This window comes from Electrophorus electricus, chromosome 26 (assembly GCF_041902795.1).
Source record: "Electrophorus electricus isolate QZ-2024a chromosome 26, ASM4190279v1, whole genome shotgun sequence".
NCBI lineage: Eukaryota > Metazoa > Chordata > Actinopteri > Gymnotiformes > Gymnotidae > Electrophorus > Electrophorus electricus.
In genome coordinates, this window is record NC_137522.1 from 11,065,916 (window position 1) to 11,090,631 (window position 24,716).

At 39.8% G+C, this 24,716-nt stretch overlaps 1 long non-coding RNA gene across 1 annotated transcript; it reads left to right on the forward strand.

Annotated features, from left to right (window-relative positions):
* The first annotated feature begins 616 nt into the window (after positions 1 to 616).
* LOC145653818 (uncharacterized) lies at positions 617 to 13,697 on the forward strand. Its single transcript, XR_014120003.1, has 3 exons — positions 617 to 687; positions 862 to 1,002; positions 13,523 to 13,697. It is a non-coding gene; the product is annotated as an uncharacterized LOC145653818 (long non-coding RNA).
* Positions 13,698 to 24,716: the final 11,019 nt, after the last annotated feature.

The window sequence follows — 24,716 nt, forward strand, 5'->3', positions numbered from 1 at the left end:
CATGCATATTTCTGTGCACGGCAATAAATGTGGTTTTGCTCAAATGCTTTCTTTTCAGAAACTATGTTTGTAGATGCAGTATTTGAGATCTGTGTACTTTTTTCTTTCATGACTCATTAGTATGAAACAGTCAGATAGCATCAGCACCCACTTGATACTTAATCAAAGTTGGCATTTCAGCTCATACTTCTATAGAATATATCTCTATATTGGGGGCATTAATAAGGGTCTACCAATGGTAGTGGGTGGCCAAATAAAACAATAAAAAGCACAGCTGAACATAGTTTTATTGTTTAGTAGTGTGTAAGCATGATTATCTAACATGTCTGTTTGGGATGGCTAAATCTAGGGATTTATTCTAATGTCCTTTGTAAATCTGCATTTATAAAAGAACACAGCAGTACCATATAGTACCATATAGTGTAGATTTACCTCCAACACCTGTTCAGTAAAAGGATGCAGTAGCAGCCGCCAACACTTTGTGTTTTTTAAAATGTTGCTTAAATTCAGCTGTTAAAAAAAGAAGACATGGGGCGTTTCGTCTCCAGGGGTCCTCTGTTTTCCTGTTTCTCTCAGTATTTACTCGATTCTGTCTGAGAAAAGAGTCGAGACAGATGCAGGGCCGCTTCAGAGCCACACCACTCTAGTGCCACCGCTCGACAGTCGGGACGCAGTGCTTCTTATTAGGTGAGTCGGTGACTTCTAAGGATTTTTACTACAAAGCCCACTGTAGGCTCTGGAAAGACGCACAATAGACTAAATGTAGTCACAGCCAGACAATAATCTCTCTCTTGCTCTGTCTTTCTCTGCACCCTTCTTGATAATTTTCGCTGCTCTCTCACTCCTTCTCTTCTCACCCAGTGTGTGTCTGTCTGTCCATCTGTCTCTTTCTCTCTTAGGACAGGAAGACAACTCAGTTGTATGAATATGAATCATATGCAGCAGCTACAACAGCATGGCTGGGATTTCCACCATTATACCCCATAGACATGCCTGGAAGAGGTAATTAAAGCATTCTTTCTCCTCCCTCTCTGGTTTTTCTAGGGCCATTCAGTGGGGCTACACGAAACTACAGTATTTAGGGTAACCCATTGTTGGCTCATGCATGTGAGAGCGAGGATGTGTGAGTGGAGTGTGCGTGTGTGAGTGGAGTGTGCGTGTGTGAGTGGAGTGTGTGTGTGTGTGTGTGTGTGTGTGTGTGTGTGTGTGACCAGGGCAGCCCGTGGTGTGGCAGAGGGTACGGATGCCTGTGTGTGAGTGGATTTGTGTGTTAAAGTGGTGGTAGGAGGTCCATGCTGCTGGTTTTGTCTGACCTAGATTGTGGGTGTGGAACAAAACGAATAGGGGGAGAGAGACAGAGCGTAGGAGAGAAGGAGAGTAGTGTGAGAGAAAAGAATAAAGACATAGAACAGTGAGTGAGAGACAGAGTGAGCAAGCTAGAGGGAGAGAGGTACATGGATGAGAAGAGTGTTAGGTTTCAAATCCAGTGCTCAGACAGCGATGGAGCCACATGACCTTGAGCTGGTCCCATAGCCATCTGCCACCTCCGCCTCGGCTGTCAACACACCTTGAGCACTGCTACAACATCACATTCCAGTTTCTGACACCAGGAGGCTGGGGCCAAGGTGGGGGTGGGCGTGCATTAGTCATTACTGAAAGAGTGGGCCCAAAATCAAGGGCTGGATTTTGCGTGGGCCACTCTTTGAAAGTCCAAGCATGTCTTTTGCTGACATACTTCTGAAACCAAAACACACATGATGCCACTGCATTCCTCTTTTACTCAACAGGAATAGACTGCTTTGTTAGTCTCATTTTATAGAGCATTTCACAAAGCCTCATAAATGCTTGCATCTCCTTAGAAACCCACAGCAAGGCATAGCACACACTTTCGGCTCCTGTGTACAAATGGCACAAGTAATAATTTAGAAGGCATTTAGGGTATTTCTAACATGTTTTTAAATATCTTTGTGGGTCGCACATCTCTACATAACTTTTACCGTCACAAAACAAAAAATAATTGATATGACTATATGTAAAACCTAATCATAACGTAGAAAAAATAATATCCAGACAAAAGTTGCACTGGTTATAGCGCCCCAAGATTGAATACCAAATTTCCAATTCTCAATGAACCTACTGAGTTCACCCCAAAGATAGCAGGCCTAAGGTTGAGGACTGGAGCTGGATTGACCTGAGAGAATTTTTTTCCTCCAATAATAATCTGTTAATTATATCCTGGTCTGCAAAAATATGCACAAAGCCCAACTAGACTTTGCATTCCAAAAGAGAGATAAGAACTAAGGGATCAGGCTACTTATTAGCACGGTAATCCTGCAAATGAAGTCTCCTGACATTGCTCAAGGCAGATCCGGATGAGCACCTTCAGCTAATAAATCTGACTGGCCAGGCAGGCCCACAAATTGTTGCACTAATATGGCTTCCAATAAATATATACCATGTTCCATCTCAATGAATACAATTAGGCATACATAACGCTAATGCACCATTGTACAGAATGGTAATAAAAACGCCTATTTAGTAATACGTCTTAGGTATAATATACAAGGCAGGCCACTGCACAGTAATTGCACAATGACATGGGTTTGGGTGTTTTGGCTCTGTGCTACAGCGCGTAAGATTTTAAATGAATCAGTGACTATGAAATTAAAGTTCATCCAGTTCAGACTGTCACCTGTTTCTGAGTGAATATATGTTTATATTGGTTATGTGTGGGAATGCAGCTCTTATTAAAAGTCCTCCCAGCTGTTTTTTGACCAGCTGTGTTAAATAAATGTCATTTAAGGTGAGGCTTGGTACATTTTTGAATATCAAGAAGTCACAGGCAAGCTTGACCTCAGCAAATAGCCTCCCAGACCACAGAAGATCAGAGAAGTGAATAGTGGAATAATATTTATATAATGCTTAAATAGTCATAAAGAAAACCACTGAAGAGATCAAGAATGTAAGGTTTAATAAAAAAAATTAAAAAACCCTAAGTATAGGGTTAGCAAGATGCAAGTCACTGGTAAGCCTCAAGAACAGAAAGAACAGGTTCTAATTTGCTGAATGTACATAAAAACCTATAAGTTCTATGAAATCATATGAATGGATGAAATGAAAAATAACTTGTACCAGAGTAATGGGATGATGAATGCACCTAATTTTGCAAGAAGAGGCTAGCCCACAGGTCTATACAGGGTATTGCTGGAATACATAGAAAATACAGACTCATATACAACATGTTATTGTTGGTTTCTTATGTAGTCATTAAGGCATATTATTCAGTAACTCTTGTATATTATTCAGTAAATAAAGATAATATGAACGATATGTAGGCATAAGAGTGAGGAGACCAAACCCAACAGCAGATCCTTGGGTTGTAAGGGGTACTGAGTGATATTTAGTCCCACCTAATATTATGGACTACAGCCTACAGTCCCCTATAAATCTGTGTCCTTGAACTGTCTTAGTTTTGGAATCTTACAGCTGTTATTGTAATTCTGAGAGTGCTGCCATCTACAAAACTGGAGATGATAGAAAAGAGTATAGTAATTTTACAAACAGCCAATTCACTGCCTTCCACCCTTGAAAGAACGCCTTTGGAAAGACACTGACCTAAAACCAAGCAAACGCAGGATGAAAGAAGTTGAATCATAGAATGTTTGCTGGAATTCTGAGTGTTGTCCACTGACCGCTGCGTTTGCTTGCAAGCATTCGTATTCACATTCACCACACTTTCCAAAGACCATGTTTGGACCATAAGCAGATTCTAATTCCTCGCCATCCTCCGTCAATAATTTTCAAACAGCCACGACTTGTTTTCTTGCCATCTGAAAATGATATGAGAGGGAAGCGTAATGTCGACCCCAGCTCTGACTTGGGGAAATTGCTCTGACCTTGTAGTGCTTATGAGAGGAAACAACCTGGCACATACCAAGTAGGAATAGCGGTCAGCTCTGAGCCCCAACAGGGGAGGGGGCCTCGTTCCGACTTTCATATACATGCAGAGGGGGCTCCTCGCCGATCAGATTACATCTCCATAGGCAGCCGCGGCGTTCCAGCGCACACACGGAAGCAAGACACTCTTTCTCGTTAGTTTCCCCACCTTATGCAGAGCGTCAGTACGGCAGTCTGGAGATCCGAAGTGCTCTGGAAGCCATCTGAAGTAAAGGATCCAGAAGTGGACAGGGAATGGAAACTGAGACAGCTACCTCAGAGCTGGGAGCAGGCGCGAATGGGGGGGCGGGACCCACAGCCTGAGGGTGTGCGCAGAGCAGAGGGTCAGGCAACGCTGGCCCCTGAGCCGACAGAACAAACACACTCAGTATGCTGCACAGCCGTCTCACCAAGGGGTCGCACACCCTTACGCGCAAATCACACACTCTGGCTCGATCCACCTCTGACATCCAACTAATAACAATCCCACAAGGGCCAGGATAAAAAGAGAGAGAGTGAAAGAGAGAGAGAGAGAGAGAGAGAGAGAGAGAGAGAGAGAGAGAGAGAGAGAGAGAGAGAGAAACCTAAATGCTTCATGAAGAGACTCAGTCCTCAGTCCTGTGCACAAGTCAGTAGTACAGAACGGAACAGAACCTGTGGGTTTAGTTATATTCTATACTAACTATGCTAATGGTAGGCAGAAGGTACAGTTTACCCACTAAAGTGAATCAAATTTTTAAACATAAATTGTCATTATATTTTGTATAACGATATATTTTGTATCGGTTTCATGCTCTAATTGCTTTGTTTACCTATCAATTGTATTAAACAAGAAAGTTGTCAGCTTCTGGTTTTGGCTTAGAAGTATAATCATTAAGACCATAATTGTGAGTTTAGGTGTTTGTTTTGGCTTAAATACATAGTCTAGAATAACTACATACTTGAACAGTCACTAGTCTACTTTAGTTAAGTGAAACTAAACAAGAAGTAGGCTGTAATAATCACAATAATATAGTAATGCAAATTGGTAAAGACACTATATAAAATCAAAATGAACCAAACTATCAGTACAGTTACTGATGGTGGTGGTGATTGATGAATTCTATTGTTTAATGCTAATTTGCTCTCAAACACGACTCAAGCAGTCTTTATACATGCCATGCAGGTGCTGATATGCTGAAATTATAGGGCTTTTTCACATTTCAGACGGCCAAATACAAAAAAAACATCAAGTCCTGTTCTCAATGCAAGCAAATGATCAGCTAATAGAAACAATAATCGAATTAACGAAACGCAAGAAGAACAAAGCTGGTCGTGCAACCAAAACTCGCATTTCCAAACACTCACGGGTAATATATTAAAAACGTCAGCGAAAATTTCACAGGGCCGTAGAACACTGAGTGAAGTGTTCTGTTTTTGGCGAGTGGACGTATTTTCGCTAAGTGATGTCATGTGGACTGTCGTGTTAGTCTCTGAGAGACTATCGGATTATTTCTCATCTCGACAGGCATTCACTCCGAGTTGAGGAGCAACTACATGTCTTTCTCATTTGCAGTGAATAACGCGGGTGGAAAGAATTTGCAGGCATTGAAAAATGCACCCATGGGCTGCACTCAAGCAACAGGCACTACCTTTGTTTGGATTTGGCTTAAACAGGCATGTCTCCCCTTATTTCTGATATTACCAAGCAATTTCAGTTCTGAAGCCATTCATAAAGTCAAGCCAAGATATAAAATTTAGTGGGTAACTCCCTACAACAACAGTTCTGACAGCTGGCACTAACGCTTTGAGCCATTTTGGTTGGTGGCCTGCTCGGGTGATTACGCACAAACCGTGCTTGGAAAGGCACGAGGCAGATTTGGTTTATTTGAATCCATTAAGAAGCTGCGACACAGGAAATTGCACAGAGATGCATAACTGTTGAACAATGAAAGGTAGATAGATGGTATGTGGTATTTTACTCCATATTCCCATGATCTTTGTTCTCTACCCCCTATTGCAAATGTTTGCATAGCGCAATATACAGAAGTGTGTAATTATAATAGTAATAATAATAATAATGATGATGATGATGATGATGATGACAACGACATTGTTTTAAAAAAGGGTACACATCTTTGTGAAAGCTTTAATGAAACATTAATGTTATGATTGGATTTTTTCCTCATGATATTTAAAAAAGTTAAATTGGGCTATCTGGGTGTGTTGTTTACATAGCACACCTAGCATGAGTCAGTAGCTCAGTGTGGACCAAAGTGTCAGTCAAGAATTGGCTAAAGGAATTTTAAAAATACAGCAACAATTTAACAAAACAGAAAACAAGAAGGACAGAAACAAGTGGTGATAAAAGAACCTAACCTAATTGTTAGGCAGCAAAGCTTGAGTTTATCAGTCAGGCATCCATTAGCCGTGTCTGACCCTCTCACTGTAATAAGGAAATATTTGTTCTCTGGGTACTTGCTGTTGTTCTCCAAACTGCATACAGTGGCAATGCTTAATTATGTCTGCATTTTATGTGTTTCCTTAGCTGCCACCATATTAGCGTGGGCAGCAAAGCTTGATTTTATAGAATTAAAACAGGAATTTTCATTCCTTGTGCCTTTTAATTACTATGAACAGGATATTGTTAGAGAGCAGTAATGATCATTAAAAGAAGGTGCTGACCCTTGTCAAGTGTCCATTAGCCATGTCTGATCCTCCCACTGTAATAAGGGAATAATTCTTCTCTGGGTACTTGCTGTTCTTCTCCCAGCGACATACAGTGTCAATGCTTAATTATGTCCGCATTTTATGTGTTTCCTTAGCTGCCACCATATTAGCAATACAATTGGGCACTAGTTCTATATATTCAGTACCTGATACTGTGACCCTGCTGTCTAATAGCTGTAGAGAATGCTTTGGGCATATATTTCTTCTGTTTATGTGTGTTTCTGTAAACTTGTTATGTATGATCAATGGTTGACTTGGAAATACATGGCCTTGTTAGTGGTCAGCATAGCCTCATTATGATGAAGTACTGGATTTCAGGACTGTTGGCCTTCTAGAAATCACTTTTTTTTAGAGCTGGTCATATGGAATAGTCTATTGTGAATGCTTTAGTGAGCTAGGCTCACATTTCCCGGTTTGTAGGTTCAAATGAAGCAGCAAATGCACATACTGTTTTAAAACAGCAATTTAGTGGTGAACATTTATTATTTTGATATTTTCATCATGGCATGTCTTAGATTCTTGAAGTATAGTAAATACGACACATTTCTTGCCCTTTGTGGTTTTTGATAAGTCATTTTAGACTACCAAAGTAATGTGAAATGACTCACAATGACAAAAAAAGAGAATAACAAGGAAAGCATACACGTGGCTAATGATTGTAATTATATCAGAACAATTTGAGCTGCGGGGCAACAGTTAAAGGTTCCACAATCACCTTTCCTCAGTTGCTTTGTCTGGTTCCCTTTCCAGACTAATTGAAAGTATTTGCATGTTGCCTTGCTAATGAAGGTTTAGTTTTGCATGTAACATCTAATGTTACACTAATTCAAATAAAAGCTTGGCTTCTGCCTCCATCCTGACATTTTGGGTGGAGGACAAGCCAGCTCTCCTGTATCAAAATGGCCATTACGGGAAGAGAAGTAACCTAATTAGCTCTACAAGATCTGATATATCACATTCCCCCTCTCCTCAGAGTGCAAATCAAAGCTGCACATCTTCTAATCAGATATATTGTGCCTAATTACCAAGACATTGAGTTGATTTCTACAGGTCGACTTTATCTGCATGCTGGTCACGAACTTAAATTTCATGTGTGGTCCTTGACAGGCTGACATGCTGAATCCTGTCAAGAAGTGAAAAACAATAAAAAAGCAGAACATTTCCTATAATTAACAACAACAACAACAACAAAGAAAAATGCCGTCAGTCCTTGTTCTGTCATGCTGGAGAACCCAGGACATGAATTGACATTGTTATGGGAATAATAATCAGGCTAAGATATCAAAAATCCACTGAAACTCATGTAAAGGTCATTTCAATTATACAGACGAACTGTCAAGCGGTCACGGTTCACGAAAACATCCATGAAGTACATGACTAACAGTAAACATGGCGTGTTGTCCAGCAGTGTCTCTGCTGTCATACATGTGGTGCACAAGCCATCAGCGGAGGAGGTGCTTGCGAAGGGGAATTCCATGGGAACTGAGTTTCAGGGAAGATCTACTGTCTACATACATGGGGAAAAATTCTTTTTTTACATGACTCAGTGCAAAGACATTTTCGGAAAGTTGGAAATCCTGAAGGCAGTGAGAAGTATGCATGTGAGGGTGTGTGTCTGTGTGTGTCTGGACAGGGGGTGTTGATAGTTTGTAATATGCAATGTTAGTTAAAATGTGTGAGATTTGGATTATTTATCTAAACATAAGTACATTATACCAAGACTGTCAAAAAAAAAAGTTTTGAAAAACTTAAAGCAGTTAATATTTATTGCTGTTATATTTCACATGCAAAATCCAGACATAGCTTAACATGTAACAAACTTTATGGTGTTTGAATAATTTTTTCATTACAGAAGCTCAGTCTGCTAAAATCAGTGACAAGATGATTTGAACAACTTGTTTTAACTCCTTGCACAGAGACCACAAAAAGAAAAACAAAACAAAACAAAACAAAAGCAACAATGGAAAAAGCATGAAATCTATGGCCAAGAAGCACAAACTCCAATTCAAAAAGTCCACAATAAAAGGATGCAATACAAAAACAGGCTCCAGTCTGCTTAAGAGCTCTACTGAATTCCCACTATGAAAAGTTTGGCCATCTTATCACACTATAAATCAGGTGGAAGGGAATTAAAGAATGAACAAAACAATAAGCACAAACAGAAGGTGTCATGCTGGTTCTTAAATATCCATAGCGTGCCCACTTCACGGCAGGTGATCCAAAGCATAATAACTTGTGCTGCCTCACAGTCACCTAGAGAAACATTGGAATGCTTTTCAATATGTTTTTTATTACACCGGTTAATTCCATCATTAGCTAACAAAAAAATTAATAAAAAATGTAAAAAGGAATGGCTAAGTTCTGGCACTGACAGAAAGGACAACGGAAATTTGTTATAGAGGAGGAAATTTGTTATATAGTCTTCTAAGAGAAGGAAGCATGAAGAGGCAATAACAACATCAGCTAGAGTGCTCGCATGCTCGCTCACTCTCTCTCTCTCTCTCTTCCCCTCTCTCTTGCTCCCTCTCTTTTTGTTTCTGTGGAGGTCTGCTGGGTTTGGACTTAGGGTGAGATGGAGAACAGCCAAACAGGGGGAATCAAGCTAGGCTGGAATTACCGCATTAATGGGGAACAGATGGACTTTGGCCTGAGACATGATTGCAGATATACTGTGGCCCTGCCGAGATGGAGTGCTCTCAGTGGTTCTCTGTCAGGGGACTTCCTAATGATTGATATGCTGGTCATTTGTAAGTGATGTCAAGCAGAGCTTTGATGACAATGTCTTTGCTTTGACAATCAAAATGTTAGATATTTCGTGGAAAAGTATTTAATAACAAAGCAGAAAAGTTGCACCATGCTCTAGTACATTACACTAATCCATCTGTTGTATATCTACTGTCAAGAATTTGAAATTAATTTAGCACGCTGTGGTGTTTTGTAATCTGAACCTTCCTTAGTGTTACCTGTGATTTGGGTGTTATTTTGTTCGCTCTGGATTACACATGTTGCTGTGCTCTTTCCGTCCATTTTTAAACAGCGACTCCCTCAAACTCTCTCAGTTTGACCATCACTCAGCGAGGTCCAATTTCCAGCCCAGGTCCATGGCTGGCTGAATTTGAGCTGCTCAAGATTTTAATCAAAGCGAAAATAATGAGCTCCAGAGAAGGAGTTAGTGGTACTTGTACTTCGTTGGCTTAACATCCCCCGCCCGGCTTTTTGCCCCACTTCTCTACCCCCCCCCCCCCCCCCCACACACACACCCTTCTCCATGGTCGTTGAAGAAGGCAAACAAGTTCCCAACATGAAAAAGGTGGCGGGGCAAGCGACCAATCAGAAGCGACCAGCGCGTGTGGCTCTCGCGCGTCTGGTGACTCGCGGCAGGTTCGGAGAAGGTTGCTATGGTGGCTAGCTCGCTAATAAACTAATCACCTCAGGGACCTTTTCTCAACTTACTTAAACAATCAAGGGAGTTAAGCACACATGCCAAACAAGAGCCAGCACATGGACACGCCTGAGCCGTAGCTGTGCATGCGGGCAGGAGGACGCAGCAGCCAAACCAAAGAGAGCGCATATGTTCTGTGTCGCTCTGCCGAGGCCAGAGATGGTTGCCGTGATGAAAGGGAAGGAGGCAGAGCTCCACCATGCTGACAGCGACGGATCTGTCTGGGCACCGCTTATTGTTTCTTTCCACCAATGATAAAAGAAGCCCTAATGCCTTGTCATTGCAATTAGGAGGGAAAACACGGTGCTCTGGCTCCAAATTAACCATGATGCTCCCAGACGAAGCTGCGGCTAAAGTTCAAGGAACCTCAAAGGAGGGGAAAAAAACCCCCCTTAAAAACAGTTCATGAGAACTCAACGTGCATTTAAGCCAACATCTGTTTTTCAGAGTTAACTATTACCAAACTGTATGACTGCGTTTAAATTGTTTTATGTATGTATGAGGATTGTATGTATGTAGTTTTTTGGGTTTTTTTTTTTACCTGCACAGTAAGTCTGCTGAGCATTCTCACGTTTTGTAATGGTGCGATGAGTGCTGGGTGAAACAGGGATCTTATGGTGCAGCACCTCAGAGCAATCTGGGGTTAAGTGCCTTTCTCAGTACAGTGGAATTCTCAGTCATATGGACAGAAACCCAGTACATTCCCACAGATAGTGCAGGTGAAATCTCACATTAAAGGCCACAACTCAGGAGGAGCCATTAGTCCTTCATTATCTCCATGTTACTAACACATCTCAAATGATCTACCACCTGCTTCCCGCTTTGTATTTGTCACTGATGCCTAGAAGCAGTGGAAACGACTATGGAATAATGAACGGCTGGTCCTAGCTTTCGCTAATCAACACAGTCATAACCTGTTTAGCCTGCATTTGGAAACAGTGAAATTTAAAACAAAAACAAACAAAAAGCATACAAACATTAATTAATATCAGAGATAAGAAACAAATACAGTGTCAATGTTAAGTTCAGGAACTGATTACGATAAAGAGCTTATCTCACATTTCCTAGTAAGCCTTGCTCTCAAAGAATAAAATATTTACCACGCTGTCCTGTTCAAAGCAGGTCCATAGTTTCTTATAGTGAAATAAATTGTCATGGATCAAATAAATAATAAATATAATGTACTTACATTTTTTTTTACATTTTATATATATATATATATATATATATATATATATATATATATATATAATACACTTCATATTCTTGTAATCATTTTAACGCACACACACACACACAAACATTTTTTTTTTTTAAAACCTAATGGCAATAAGTTTTATAGTTGACTGTTTACAAAGCGTCCCTTGCTAGAATTGCGAAGGAAAGCTACACAATCTAAAATTTTTATGTATGCTGTAGTTTAGCAAAAAATACATACTTTTACAACTCTGTAATTTCATTAGAATGTCCTCAGTTTGAATTAAAATTAAATATAATTAAAATAAAATTATTTTACGATTCATGTAAAGGAGGCATGCAGCAGAGTTGCATTGGCTCCTCTGCTTCAGACACATAACACTGCAACGTAATGGTAACTGAGATAAACCAAACATATGTTTAAATATGCTTTTTAAATGTATGTGTGTGTGTGTGTGTGTGTGTGTGTGTGTGTGTGTGTGTTTCAAAGCATAGTGTGTATGTTTAAATGTTTGTGCGCAAACCAATTGTAAACCAAGAGTCATAATAGTGATTTAACAAAGGTGTAATGCTCCAGTTACCGCACGTAACAAACACAAGTTGCCTAATGGAGAAAAGCAACTGTCAGACAGTGGAGGAAATCACAGAGCCCGTCCTGTTCAGCTGATCTGTGGAGTGGATTTCGCATGAGCCCTGCATGCTGCTATGAGAAACAAAGAGATGAGGGGAGGGGAGGTAGGAACAGCAGGGACCCTGGCTTAATATCTCACATCCATCTCTGCTGAGTGGTCTCATGCTGTCTCATCACATCTCACCACGATCCTGCCATTAGGGGGAGAGCAAGAGTGCCGGGGTGTGTGCGGTGGAGGTGCGGGGATCCTCTAGACAAAATGTCTCACATAGGTAGTGCCATGACATCTTTCCAACACTATCACCTTTGAAGAGAAAGAAATGATGTATCGGAATTGTTCTTGGAGGTTTATAGAAAGAGAACCAATCAGAATGGTGAGAATAGACCTTTCCTAGGAATTGAATTAGCCCGAGACGACAGGCTACGTTCATGTAAAACCTCAGATGGCTTTTTGTAAATCTGCCTGAATTCATATTTGTAATTCATATCATATATCTAATCTGTGCTCTCTTCCACAGTGCCCGATTGCAACTTGTTTTTCTTTTACTGCTGTACATTCCACAACAAAACCAGTGGGTTTATAAATGGTGTGACCCTTTATTGTTTCTCATCACCAACATTCAGCAGCTTAAAAGAGCAGGGTTAATACCAAAGTGTTAAATGACGGAATAAAATATATCTTAAGAAACCTACACTGACAGTTATATAGAAAATATATGTTACATTCCTTTCTTTGCTTATATTGAGTCTCGGTGCTGGCACATTTTTCACAGGTGATTGTCTTATCATTCTGTTTCATATTCCTGCTGGAACCACTCACGGCAGAGCCTCAGATGAAAGCTGCTTTGGCTTTGGTGATGCGCCATAATTTACAAGATTGATAATATCTGGCTTGCTGTGCTCTAATCACTCGGCTGATTGTAATAAAATATGGCAATAAAGCGAACTAGAAGGCAGTTCCGTCTGTCCATGGGACCCAGAATGCTTGCATGCTCTTTCATCATGAAGCCATGTATGTGACCGTCCATTGGACCATTCTATATACTGCCTGGTCTTGACTGGACCTAAGTGTGATCATTGCTTTTTTGACATCTGTGCTTTCAATTATTGTTTATAAATAAGCACAGAGAAGGAGAAAAATAGCAGCATTATTTTTAAAATATTAGAATAATAATTAGGCTTAATGATTATATCAAATACTGGAACCATTCTAAATTGGTATGGTATTTTTAATAGACAGCAAAGACTTCCGATCTGATTAGGGATCAATTTGTTTTTATGTTGGAAACCTATTTGGCAGTGTTATTAATGAGTGCAATGCTAGTGAAGTATCAGGCCTGCTGTGACTGCACCTGCTGCACCATCGGACCCAACCACACCTGCCACAGCTCCACCCTGCTCCTCCACCCCCGCATTCCCACCACACCTGTTCCTAATCCCCGCAATCATCCACAGACCAGGAATTCCACACACCATCCAGGAGCCATATGCAAAGTCTCACAGTTACACTAGATATAATGATAATAATGCTTCAGTGGTTCAGTGCTAATCCGCGAGATACTGTTGACTGCGTGATACATTATTAACATATTGTTGTTCTTCTCCAGTTGTCATACCCAGACATCCTGATCCAGGTAAGGATTCCACAATCACTGCATCTAATATGCTTTTCTGTTACACAGTATGGAGCAACTGTCAAATTACAAATTAAATTTACATATTGCATAAAATATTACTTAGATTTCAATACTGATTAAATGTACTGGGGGACTGATTATGGTTCAGTAAAAAACAAAACAAAACAAAAAAAAAACAAACATCATTACTATATTTTTTTCAGTCAAATTCCAGTCTCACTAACAAAAAAAAAATGTTTTGCTTTTGATCATCTTTTGGGTATGAACCCTGGAAAATGACTGAGTAAACAAGATTTATTGGAAATGAAACGAGCCACGTCTCAGTACACAATGAAACATATGTATTCTATTCTCAACATGGTCAGAGTGAAGTCACTGTTTACTCTATCATCAGGGTTTAGTGGATTTTGGCAGTGCACTTATGATTACTAAATTAAAACTCAGTTTTCGCACATACGAAACTATGTCTCTGAACCTGAACAAGTATTTAAACTAAACATTGCTAAACATAGTGCAGTCTATCACCCAATATGATAAATATGGTCATGAAAGGCTTATATTTTCTTTCCAAGTTATAATATTACGTGCTATAGTATGTGTATAGAATGATGCACGTCAGATTCACAGAGCAGTGCAAAGTGTCCAGTGTTTTGTGGAGAGAAAAAAGAGACAATTTCAATTTATTACAAGGAATTTTAAAATGTTTCTTTGCTGACTGTAAGTGAGGACTGCCTATTGTGCCTTTGCAATCTCTTCCATGACTGGAAGGAAAAAAAACTAATTTAATGCTTTGTTTTTTTTGTTGTTTTTTTTTAATAAAAAAAACAAAAAACAAATGAATCCATTTAAATGTGTAAAACTCAAATAATGTATTAACATACCAAATTCCTAACTCCAGTTGTCTTCAATGTTTTAGAGTCAGTTTTAGGATTGTCTACATAGACAATTATAAATATAAACTCTCTGTGATTCACACTTTGCCAACAAGATGTGAGATGGTATAACCAGTTTTCCTTTGTCTACATTCCATTCAGTTGTGTCTTTTTGATCTCAGTATTTATATGAATCATAATAGTTAATAGCGAGGGTGATTTTGTTAGATCTCATATAAACTAACGTATAAGAAATTATCTCTAAATGCTATCTAAACTATAAGAGATGGCCTATAAATCCAACTGCCTCATTCAGATTGCTAGAAATCTACAAATGTAAGTAATGTAAGAAGTAGACTATTTCGTACAGAAATCTGAAATCTACATAGAATTCAATGTATTCTATATGCAAAATTCTCAAAAACCCAATGCTATTAGTACTCAGAATATCACAGCAAATCCTGGTCTCACTCGGTTGTGGAGGTCACCCTGTAGCTGGAGCACATACACTAAATAAAAGCATTCAGACGCACGGTCCCTCAGCCAACGCCAGCACTACTACCAGGGCAGGCAGAGGCAACAAGCACCAAATTGCGCACACGGGGGTGCCTCCTGTGTCGATACACTGCTATAATGGCCATCTCAGCTGGGGCCCTGTTTTCCACCAGAGCAGAAAACAATAAGACAGGCCCGGGCGTCCCTGTCAGGGGGAATCGGAACGAAACATGCAGGCGCTGAGTGGATAGTAGGCACCCAGCTCTAGCATTGTGGCATGGACAATGCCTCGGGGAGTAATCCCTCTTCATGGGGTCTGATTCCCGTCATTGCTAAGCCCCAGCCATGCTGAGAGCCGGTGTCCGCGAGTGACAACGCCACAATGGCTGCCTTCCGTAGCGTCACCGAGTGCTGCTTGCCGTGCGGTGGCTGTGTGCGGAATCTGCACCGAGGGGGATAAGGGAGATGTGCAGGGGGTGATAAGTGCACAATAAGGGTTCCGGGTGTTGAAGCGACCTCGGTCCCACTGTGTGACCACCCATCAAATCCTGGCCCGAATAGCCCTCGTGCAACATTCCAACTAGCTGTATCTAAACTAGCGTTCTGGGACGTGACAGCTGTTGCCAGCGTATTCTTACAAGGCATGTGGGTCATGACAAAGAATGCCTCTGCTTCCATTTAGAGAAAGAGGCAAGGTAGGAAAGAAGAGTTGACATCATTGTTGTGGAACTTTGCTACAAGGCACCAATGATTTATACTTAGATATTTTTAGATTTTGTTAAATTGTATCAACCAAATTTTATTGTGGTGTTTGTTAAATATGAGGATGAATGTAGCAATTGTTTCGTAGTGAAGAGAAAATTCAAGATGGCTGCCACCCTTTGGGACAGGCTGTGCTTATGAGCATGTGCTGAAGACGAGGAGCAGCATTGTCAGTGGGTGAATCCAAACATCCATTATGCTGTCTTTCTCAATACTTGGTTCTGTTTTTTTATTCACCTTTACATCAATTTTTGAAAGCATAAAAACATTGTGGCTCTAGCTAAAGCAAGGATTTAAACAACTGCATTATGTATCCATGGTTTTGTAATTACTGTTGTAATTACTTCTCTTTGTAATTAAGTTTGAATTGCTAATAGTTCACCAGTTTTTTTTCTACCCATTTCCAAATAAATATGTGACATCTTTGCAAAAACAAACTCTTTGGCTACCCAGTTAGGACTGCGTTTATTATGAAATTCTAATTGAGGTGAAACACCTGCGTCTGCGCTGTTGAAGATAACTACTGTACTCCGTTTCATGTCCTTATACTTTCTAAACCTTTGTTACTCCTTGTCCTGGCTGGATTTTATTTATTTATCTATAGAGCCATTTATTAATTGAAGATGTGTCTTTCTTTTCTGGTTCAGTTATTGCCATTGTAAATGAGCTTTTCTCCTATGGAAGCCATTTTTTGTCTGCCATCACCCCTAAACACACCCCTATTTCCACTTGCTTTTGATTGCCCTCCAAAAACGTTTGATCTTTTATATATATATATATATATATATATATATATATATATATATATATATATATATATATATATATATATATATATATATATTATAGGGTGTGTGCATCAAATTAATGTATGCTAATTTCAAGATAACAAGGGGGAAATAATAGCTCAGTGCTCATTAAGAGTCAAAGAGATTGCTTTCTTTTTCCTTTCTTTTTCCCAGAATGTGAAGAGAGCCACGTCTCCAACATTAGTTTGCTCATTAGTGTAACACAGGCATACTGCTCTTCATATGAAAACAGGGGACGAGATTAAAAATGAGCAAGAATCATTGCCATTGCTGCTGAATGGAACCCCCCAAAACACACACCCACACACACACACACACACACACACACACACAACCACAATGACACACACCCATACAAAAACAAAAGAAAAAACAAAAGCAGGAATGATTTTAGGCTGTTGTATTAGAAATTAGAAATCCATTTATTTATTGCCTTCTTCTCACTCCTTTTCACTCATATGTATTCAAGACCTTCAGCCAAGCCATACACTCGTTTACACAATGCACAGTAATGACGACAAATATTTGAATATTTGTGATAATACATACAATAAGCATATAGGAGATAGCAAAGCATTTTCTGCAAGATCAACCTTAGCCTTTAAATAATTATTGAATCTTCAGCTTGATATAGTGATAAAATGCAACCAGATTTGTGAAAGCCAAACAATTCCTACTGAAAAACCGCACCTGCAACAAGCTGCAGCATCCCATTATTAAAATTATCATGCATCCGTAGTAGTCAAATGTTGATGGACCCTTTGAGCCACTGCAGGCAGATACTGGACAGTATGCCCCCCCCCCACCCCCACCCCACACACACACACACACACACTTACTTTTCCTTCCTTCCATCCCTAATGGACAGTGCTCTATTGTCAATTTACCTTGCCCCAGGAAATTCAAGGGAAGGTTTTTGCTGGCTCCCGTAGCCAAAGACATGGCACTGTTTATCTCCTAATTGATTCTCCAAGGAAGGTCTGAGATTGACGGTGTCAGACTGACATTGTCAAAAAAACCCTGTTGCTGTGTCAAAGACATGCATCATGTGTTAATAATACATAATTTGAGTCCTCATTGATATGCACATGCTCTGAACTTCTCCCTTTCCTCCATCATACTTCTGTGGCAGGTGTATTTATGTAGGTCAATGGAAATGGCACAGAACCACCTCTGCATATTAAAAGGCTTCCAGCGCTGTGTCAAATGACGGGGCTAAGGATAATTAAGAGAACATGTCTTTAAGGCTATCAAGGTTAAATTGCAAGAGACGTAATAAGAACATGAATAGCAGATTAAATTATGACAGTACACTTCAATCAACTCTATTAGCCTTATCAGGTGTAGCCTACAAGGGTGCTACCATCTTAGCCTCCCTGTGTTAATTCTAGCTGCTCTTAGTGCAGGATAATGTTACTGTCGTGACATTAAATGAGCCTGACTAAGCGTGAATTAAACTGTTTATTTGACAGAAGAAAAAACCCAGCGTGCTACCAATGTTGCATGTAACCACCATCTCTGAGTCGATAGGTGACAGGAAGCAGCTTTGAGCTGATTGATACTGCTATGTTAGTGCCATGGATTTCACACCACTTCCTGGGCTTGGGCTTAATAATTATAGGCCAGTGACTCTGATGAAACTTGGTCCCCAACGTTTCTGTCTGTCAAAGACCATTTCCTCAGCTGAAAACGAAAGTGTAGGACATTTGTCACATGCTAGTGTGAAAGATGTCATACTGTGTTAATAGCTCATCCAGCTGACCACTGTCAGAGCATTAGGTCCTGACAGGTCTGCTACCTTGAGCACTGCTCACTCGAGGCCTTCTTTATATTCGCTTTTTGGAGAAACCTGTTGTTATGTTGATGTTCATTCACAGAGACCATGACTGTCAGGTTTTGGGGCTGGTTTTGACTGGAAGAATTAACTGCCTGTGCTTCACATTGAACTTCTACTTTAGTGTAGGCTTAAAGGCCCCGTCACAAAGCTCTGAAATTGGCAGGCTAATTTCTGGTTTGGCAACAACATAACAATTCAGTATATATGTTCACCAAACCCTAGTACCCCCTTAGATAGATCGTGGGCAGGTGTGACATATATCTATTGCCCTACTGAGGTTTTAACACATTAAGACTAACTGAGTTTGTGCTAGCAAGAAGTATTTAAAAACTGAACTATGTTTTTCGACTAAGCAAGGTTCAGATTTTGAGCAAGCTTTTTGTATTTATAGTCGTTAGAGCTATGGAACTATGGAAGGCATAAGGACTGAACTCATTTTGCCAACATTTGCTATTCACAAAGTACAAAGTTGTAATAACAAAGATAATTGAAGGTGTTTGTGGCAGCATTTAGCACCGAGCATAAAAATGAGTGTAATTTTGCTCTGCTCTAGATTTTGGAAAATGTCACCCAGAATTGTAAGAACATGATATAGAAGTAAGTGTGTGTGTGTGTGTGTGTGTGTGTGTGTGTGTGTGTGTGTGTGTGTGTGTGTGTGTGTGTGTGTGTGTGTGTGTGTGTGTATATATATATATGTCTGAGTTTTGTTGGTTTTTGGTATTACAAATAATGCCAACATAGGTATTTACATAAAAATTATTTGAATTTTATAAAGCAAAAATGTGGTAATCACTGTGCATATACAATCTCTTTCTTATTTATTAGGTACTTATCTTATTGGTGCATTTTATAACTGTCTTTATATCATTTGGTTGGCAGATCGGTATCAGCAGTGCATTAACTATTATATAATAGTGTATTGACTATGGGTGTTGAACTGGATATCAGTGCTGCTGAACTTTTGATATAGGTCAGTATTGCTGTTGTTGAAGGTGGTCTCTTACCCAAAACTCTAGTCAACCATAGGCCTGAGTTCAGAAAGGTACTATCAATACAGGGTTAGAGCTTTGTTCTTTGTACGGCAACAGAGGGGATACAGAGTCTATCTCTACATTTACTGGGTGTTCCTAATAAAATGGTGTTTCTAGTTGTGTGCCCGGTTGCGTTTATGTAAAATAAAGAGTCATGTGGTAGTTAAATATGGTAAGCTGAATACATACATTGAAAAAAGAATTGCCCAGCAAAATTATATGGCAGAATTACATTGTGGTAAGCAGTGTACACTTCATTTTCTTCTTTTTAATCAAAGGAAAATTGGTGGCATACAAGATGTATCTTAATTTCATGCATATTTCACTCTACACTATGGTGAAGCAAAAAATAAATGCGGAGGAAGTGCCAAGACTAGTAATCACTATAAAAGGTTTCCACAAACAATGCATTGAATACAGCATCGAGCTGGACACCAGCCAAACCAAGTACTTTACTGCAAAAATACAAGAACATAATGAACTGATAGAATAAACAGTATAAAATAAAAAAAGTACAGGATACATGACCTAGAAGTTACTAAGAAACACACCTTCGAAACAACCTTTGACCCTATCACTGTGCAATCTGATCCAAATCTGAATAAGTTTTAGTTTGATAGCATGTAGCCTATTCACGTTGAGACAATTAAAGGTTCAAAATCATTACTGTACCTATGCCTGAAGGGGTTAAATAACACAAATCAATTAATCTTGAGTTTTGCATAAAAGTGTTTGATTTTTAATCAAGATTGTGATATTATTTGGACAGCTGCTACCAAAGGCTCCATTTACAATATATTAGATACCTGACTTATCTATGTCATTAGAATGCTCAATAAAAGCAGTTTCTTCAATTTATTTAAAAAAAAATCATATTTCATATCTGAATATATTAGTTTGTGTAGATGCAAAAATTTTAAGCATAAACTACATTATTAAGGAACTTATCATTTTCTTTTCATTCTCCTCAAGTAATCAAGTTGCCACAAGATTATAGCTAGAAGCATACTGGATAAGATCTCTGTTTTGAAGATAGCTAGACCATCAACTCCTGTCTCCTTAGTCTTAAAGCTTACTCAGCCAAACACAAAAACAAACACACACACACACACACACACACACACACACACAAACAAACAAACAAACACACAAGCACACACTCACAATTGCAGACATTACAAACTTACAGTCCTTTCATCAACTGCAGTTGTTAAAAAAGGAAATATGATCACTGTGATCCAGGCAAAAACAGTCACTCACAGATGCTGAGCTCTCATCGATTGCATGATAAAACTAGTCTGGAATGCAACAGTGCCTTGGTATGAGTTACCATTTTTAACAGAGAAGTCACATGACCATAAACCCTACCCTTCCTTTCCAGAAAGAGACATAAACCATAGAAATGGACCAGGCATTAAATAGATTCTCAACAGTCATATTCTCAGTAATAATGGCATATAATGCTCATAGTAATAATTTGCTCTTCATTAGAGATCAAATCACTATGATAAGTATATAATAAGATCAAAATTGAAATCATTATTCAAATCTATCATATCACATTATAAATCTATATCATCAACCATTAAATGAAAAATGTTTAAATTTAGCATTCATCAATGGTGTTAATTTCAATATGGTAATTTTTGCTGACATATATTTTTTAAGATATAGATTTTTTTCCCCATTTTCCTCCAAAAGGCCTCGGCTCCTATTGGTTGAGTTCCACTGCATGTGTTGAGGGAGCCTCCCTCAGCCTGTGAGTGCTGTCTTACCCAGTTCTTCTAAAGCCCCACTATTATTCCACATTTTTCGTATATGACAAGAAGCACTTCAGACGCGGAGACGCCTCAAAACCTTGCATACATCAGTGACCGCGCAGACGGAAAATAAAACGAGGAAGAGCTGTTTCATCCTTGCGTTTTTGGCAGGGCTTTCCGCTTGGTAAGATGCTGTTTTGCAGATGCTTTGCAGCAGGAGGCCTGTGATCTTAGCTAATGTGCTTGATGACGGGGAGTATTTCTGACTCAGGAGGACAATGCCGAGTCAACGGCGGAAAGATCAGGCAGGCTTTGTTAAATCTTCCTGGCCCGCCTCTAACTTCTAAGCTCCGCTTCACATCAAATGTCGAGAGCAGACAGGAGGCTCACCTGCTGTGATGAGGAAGGCAAGCTGGAGACAAATGCTCTGATTGACATCCTGCTAAATATTGCCTTCACCCTGCACACACCAAGACGATCAGATTATTCTCCCTGCACACACCAGCCATACGCATACATGCTTTACTCTCTCTCTTTTGCTCCCTGTCCTCCACCCCACCCCAACAGAGAAACCTTTCCTCACTGTAAGAACTGAGCATCCAGTGTTTACCAGCAGTTTTGGGGATTGGTCCTATTCATTGTAAACTTTGCTTAGTACGATCGTGATACAGTGTGAAATTCTGAGGATGCCTTGATTCGCTAAATAAATGCAAGGAACCACTAGGACCACCGCATGACACAACGGTAGAACAAGTGCAAAAAAGAGAGGTTGGTAAAACGTGTCATATTTTGCTCTGGAGGCAAAACACATATGAAATATGAAATAAAGGAAAGAAAACATGTCTGACCTTGCAATTGTTATTCCTTGCGGGATGTGCCGAGTTACAGTCGCTTCTCCACAACTAACAGTGCCAAGATTTCTGCTCCAGGGCTAACAATTTAGTTTGGGTGTCCATAGGGGTGGGCTTTTGTGTGTGTGTGTGTGTGTGTGTGTGTGTGTGTGTGTGTGTGTGTGTGTGTGTGCTTCCCTGTCTGTGTGAGAAAGAGAGTGTGTGTAATCGTATTCCTCTCTCTGGTAATTAACTTGACAGCATGAAAAATGGACGTGATAAACGGTCCCCTTCTATAAAACACAAATATCCTATATTATTCCTCTCGCAAACTCAATGAGGAAAACACATCTGAGGATGGGATTTGATTGCACTAATCATCGGGAATAGTTTCCAACTAGAGCAGAGGAACAGATGCACTCTTTTTATTTGAAAAACTTTTTTTTTCTTCACGCCTGTAGAATGCATTATGCCTTTAGCTTTGCTCCCTGGCCTCCACTGGGACGCCACTCACGCTGCTAATATGACCATTGTGTTTCGCAGTGCAGTGATACTCCTCCTTTTCGCCTCTTTCATTTTTGCATAATTATCACTCTCCCATCCTTGTCGGGCACTCTGATTTATATGTCTGTATGTAACGCCATAGAATAAAGTTCCACTACCGGGACAAGCAGACTCTGCAACTTCTCTTTACCTTCCGAGTGCCACACCTCTAATGTAGCATGAGGAAAACATGCATTATTGTGTAAAAAAAGAAAGTAAAGTGAGGCTATCTGAGAATATGACAGCAGCATGGTACTCTTGCAGTGTTGTTCACCCCTTTCTTTGAACTGAATGAGTCAATAGGGTAGATAAGTTTGAAGAAAGGATGCAATTTCATTAAGACTCAAGACCCTACTTTACTTTAAATAAATAAATAGATGAGCCGACTAAATTAATCATATACTCGTACTCAGCTGGCATCTCTTGCTAATAGAATGCATTAGATTGCGATCATTTGAAAAGGAATCTGTGAAACCTGTCAAAATAAATAAATATAGCAAATCCCCTTCCTACAAGGCGATGTTGCTGCGCTCCTTCTGCTAATATTTACACGTTACAAATAACAACAATGGTAATGTCAATAGAAATACAATAAGGTCCGAAATCGGATTACTTAGCCCTGCGTGGAATGAGTTGAAAATTTGATTTGAAATTTGAGAACTTGCTCAGACTGTAAAGCCTGATGCTGCCCTGAAAAGGGCTAAATGCAATAAAGCCCCAGAAACTTTTAAAATGCATATTGCGCAGATAAGGAATGGAGGACTGTACCTTTTTCTAAAGTAATTATGAGATATTTTTTCATTTCTGTCATTAGTCAAACTGACAGGTGCTCCCCTCAGGCCAGGGTCCCCTGTGCTCCGTGACGCTTACCTATCTCCAGTCAAGCCCTGTAATGAATGTTTACAACACACAGGTAATGGAGTAAATATTGGAGTCATCAATTATTGAGGCTGAGGGACAGGCAATCAAATCCCATGATTATTGTGTCTTTAGAACGCGGCTCCGTGTCTATGCCAGCGTGCTTGCGGGCAAAGATCTCCTGTCCTGTCACCAAGAACATTTTGCATGCTGGCATTATCCGAGCAGTAACGAACAGGAACTGGGCTTGTTGACATTTGTGTCGAGTGAGAGGAAACAGTTAAATTGTGTCATTATCAGTACCACAGAGGTACCAAAAGTGTTTGTTACAAACCTTTTGCCACTTAAAAAAAAATCACTCATTAAATTAATTTTTATCATCAACTTTCCATGGCAAAATGAAACTTGATGACTCTATAAAATATATGGAATGACAGATTTGAAGCGTTAGCATCTTCTATTAATTCTTGACATCACTGTGGAAGAGTCTTATAATCAGCATACTCTGGAGGATGAACGACACACTGTTAATGTAGGTGTGAACGATTGCGTGTGTGTGAGAGTGTGTGTCCTTGTGTGGCTATCCAAGCTATCATTTATGCTGAGTTTTAAAGGAGCTGAATGGCTGCGAGCATACTTTCACTTTGGCTGCTTGTGCTGATGCTTGCTAGTTTCTGTTGTTTTGCCAGTACTCTCTTGTGCTGTTTCCTGGTGTCACATAGTTATTTGGACTGAGAAAACTCAAATGTACAAAACCCTCTGATGAATTCTGAACCACTTAAAATTAACATTTGAATAAATTCTTTTTTTTTTTCTTTTTTTTTTTTACAGCGATGGGGGCCAGAGTGTGTATTTCACTTCACTCTATAAAGCATCTGACAAACTGGACATTGGTGAATTGAGTGGTAGTAAGAGTGACTTGACAAGATTACAAAACACAAACAAAGCTAAAAGGGTGAAAATTATACTGACACATTAGAATTTCTTCAGCAACTGCAGTCTTGATTTCAAGGGACAAAGAGTGGAACATGCTCCCACAGTTGGAAGTTGCCTCCCCACTGCTGGAATTGCTCTTACAGACATAAATGAGACACAAGACTGAACATCCACCTGAACCTTTGGGAAAGATGTTAACATGCATACGCACACAGGGCTCCCAGTGCTAGGCCGAACACCATGATCTGAACTTCATATCCAAGGAATTGCTCACTTCGGGTTTTTTTCAAAGGCAATTGCGGGCGGCCGTTAATCACATCTCAGTCAGGTCAACGTGTCCACCACATGTACCATCACGCTCGAAAAGCCCCAAGCTACGGCCGACATCACGCGGCCCTGCGGAGTAATTGAGTCAACATGCATGAAGGGTG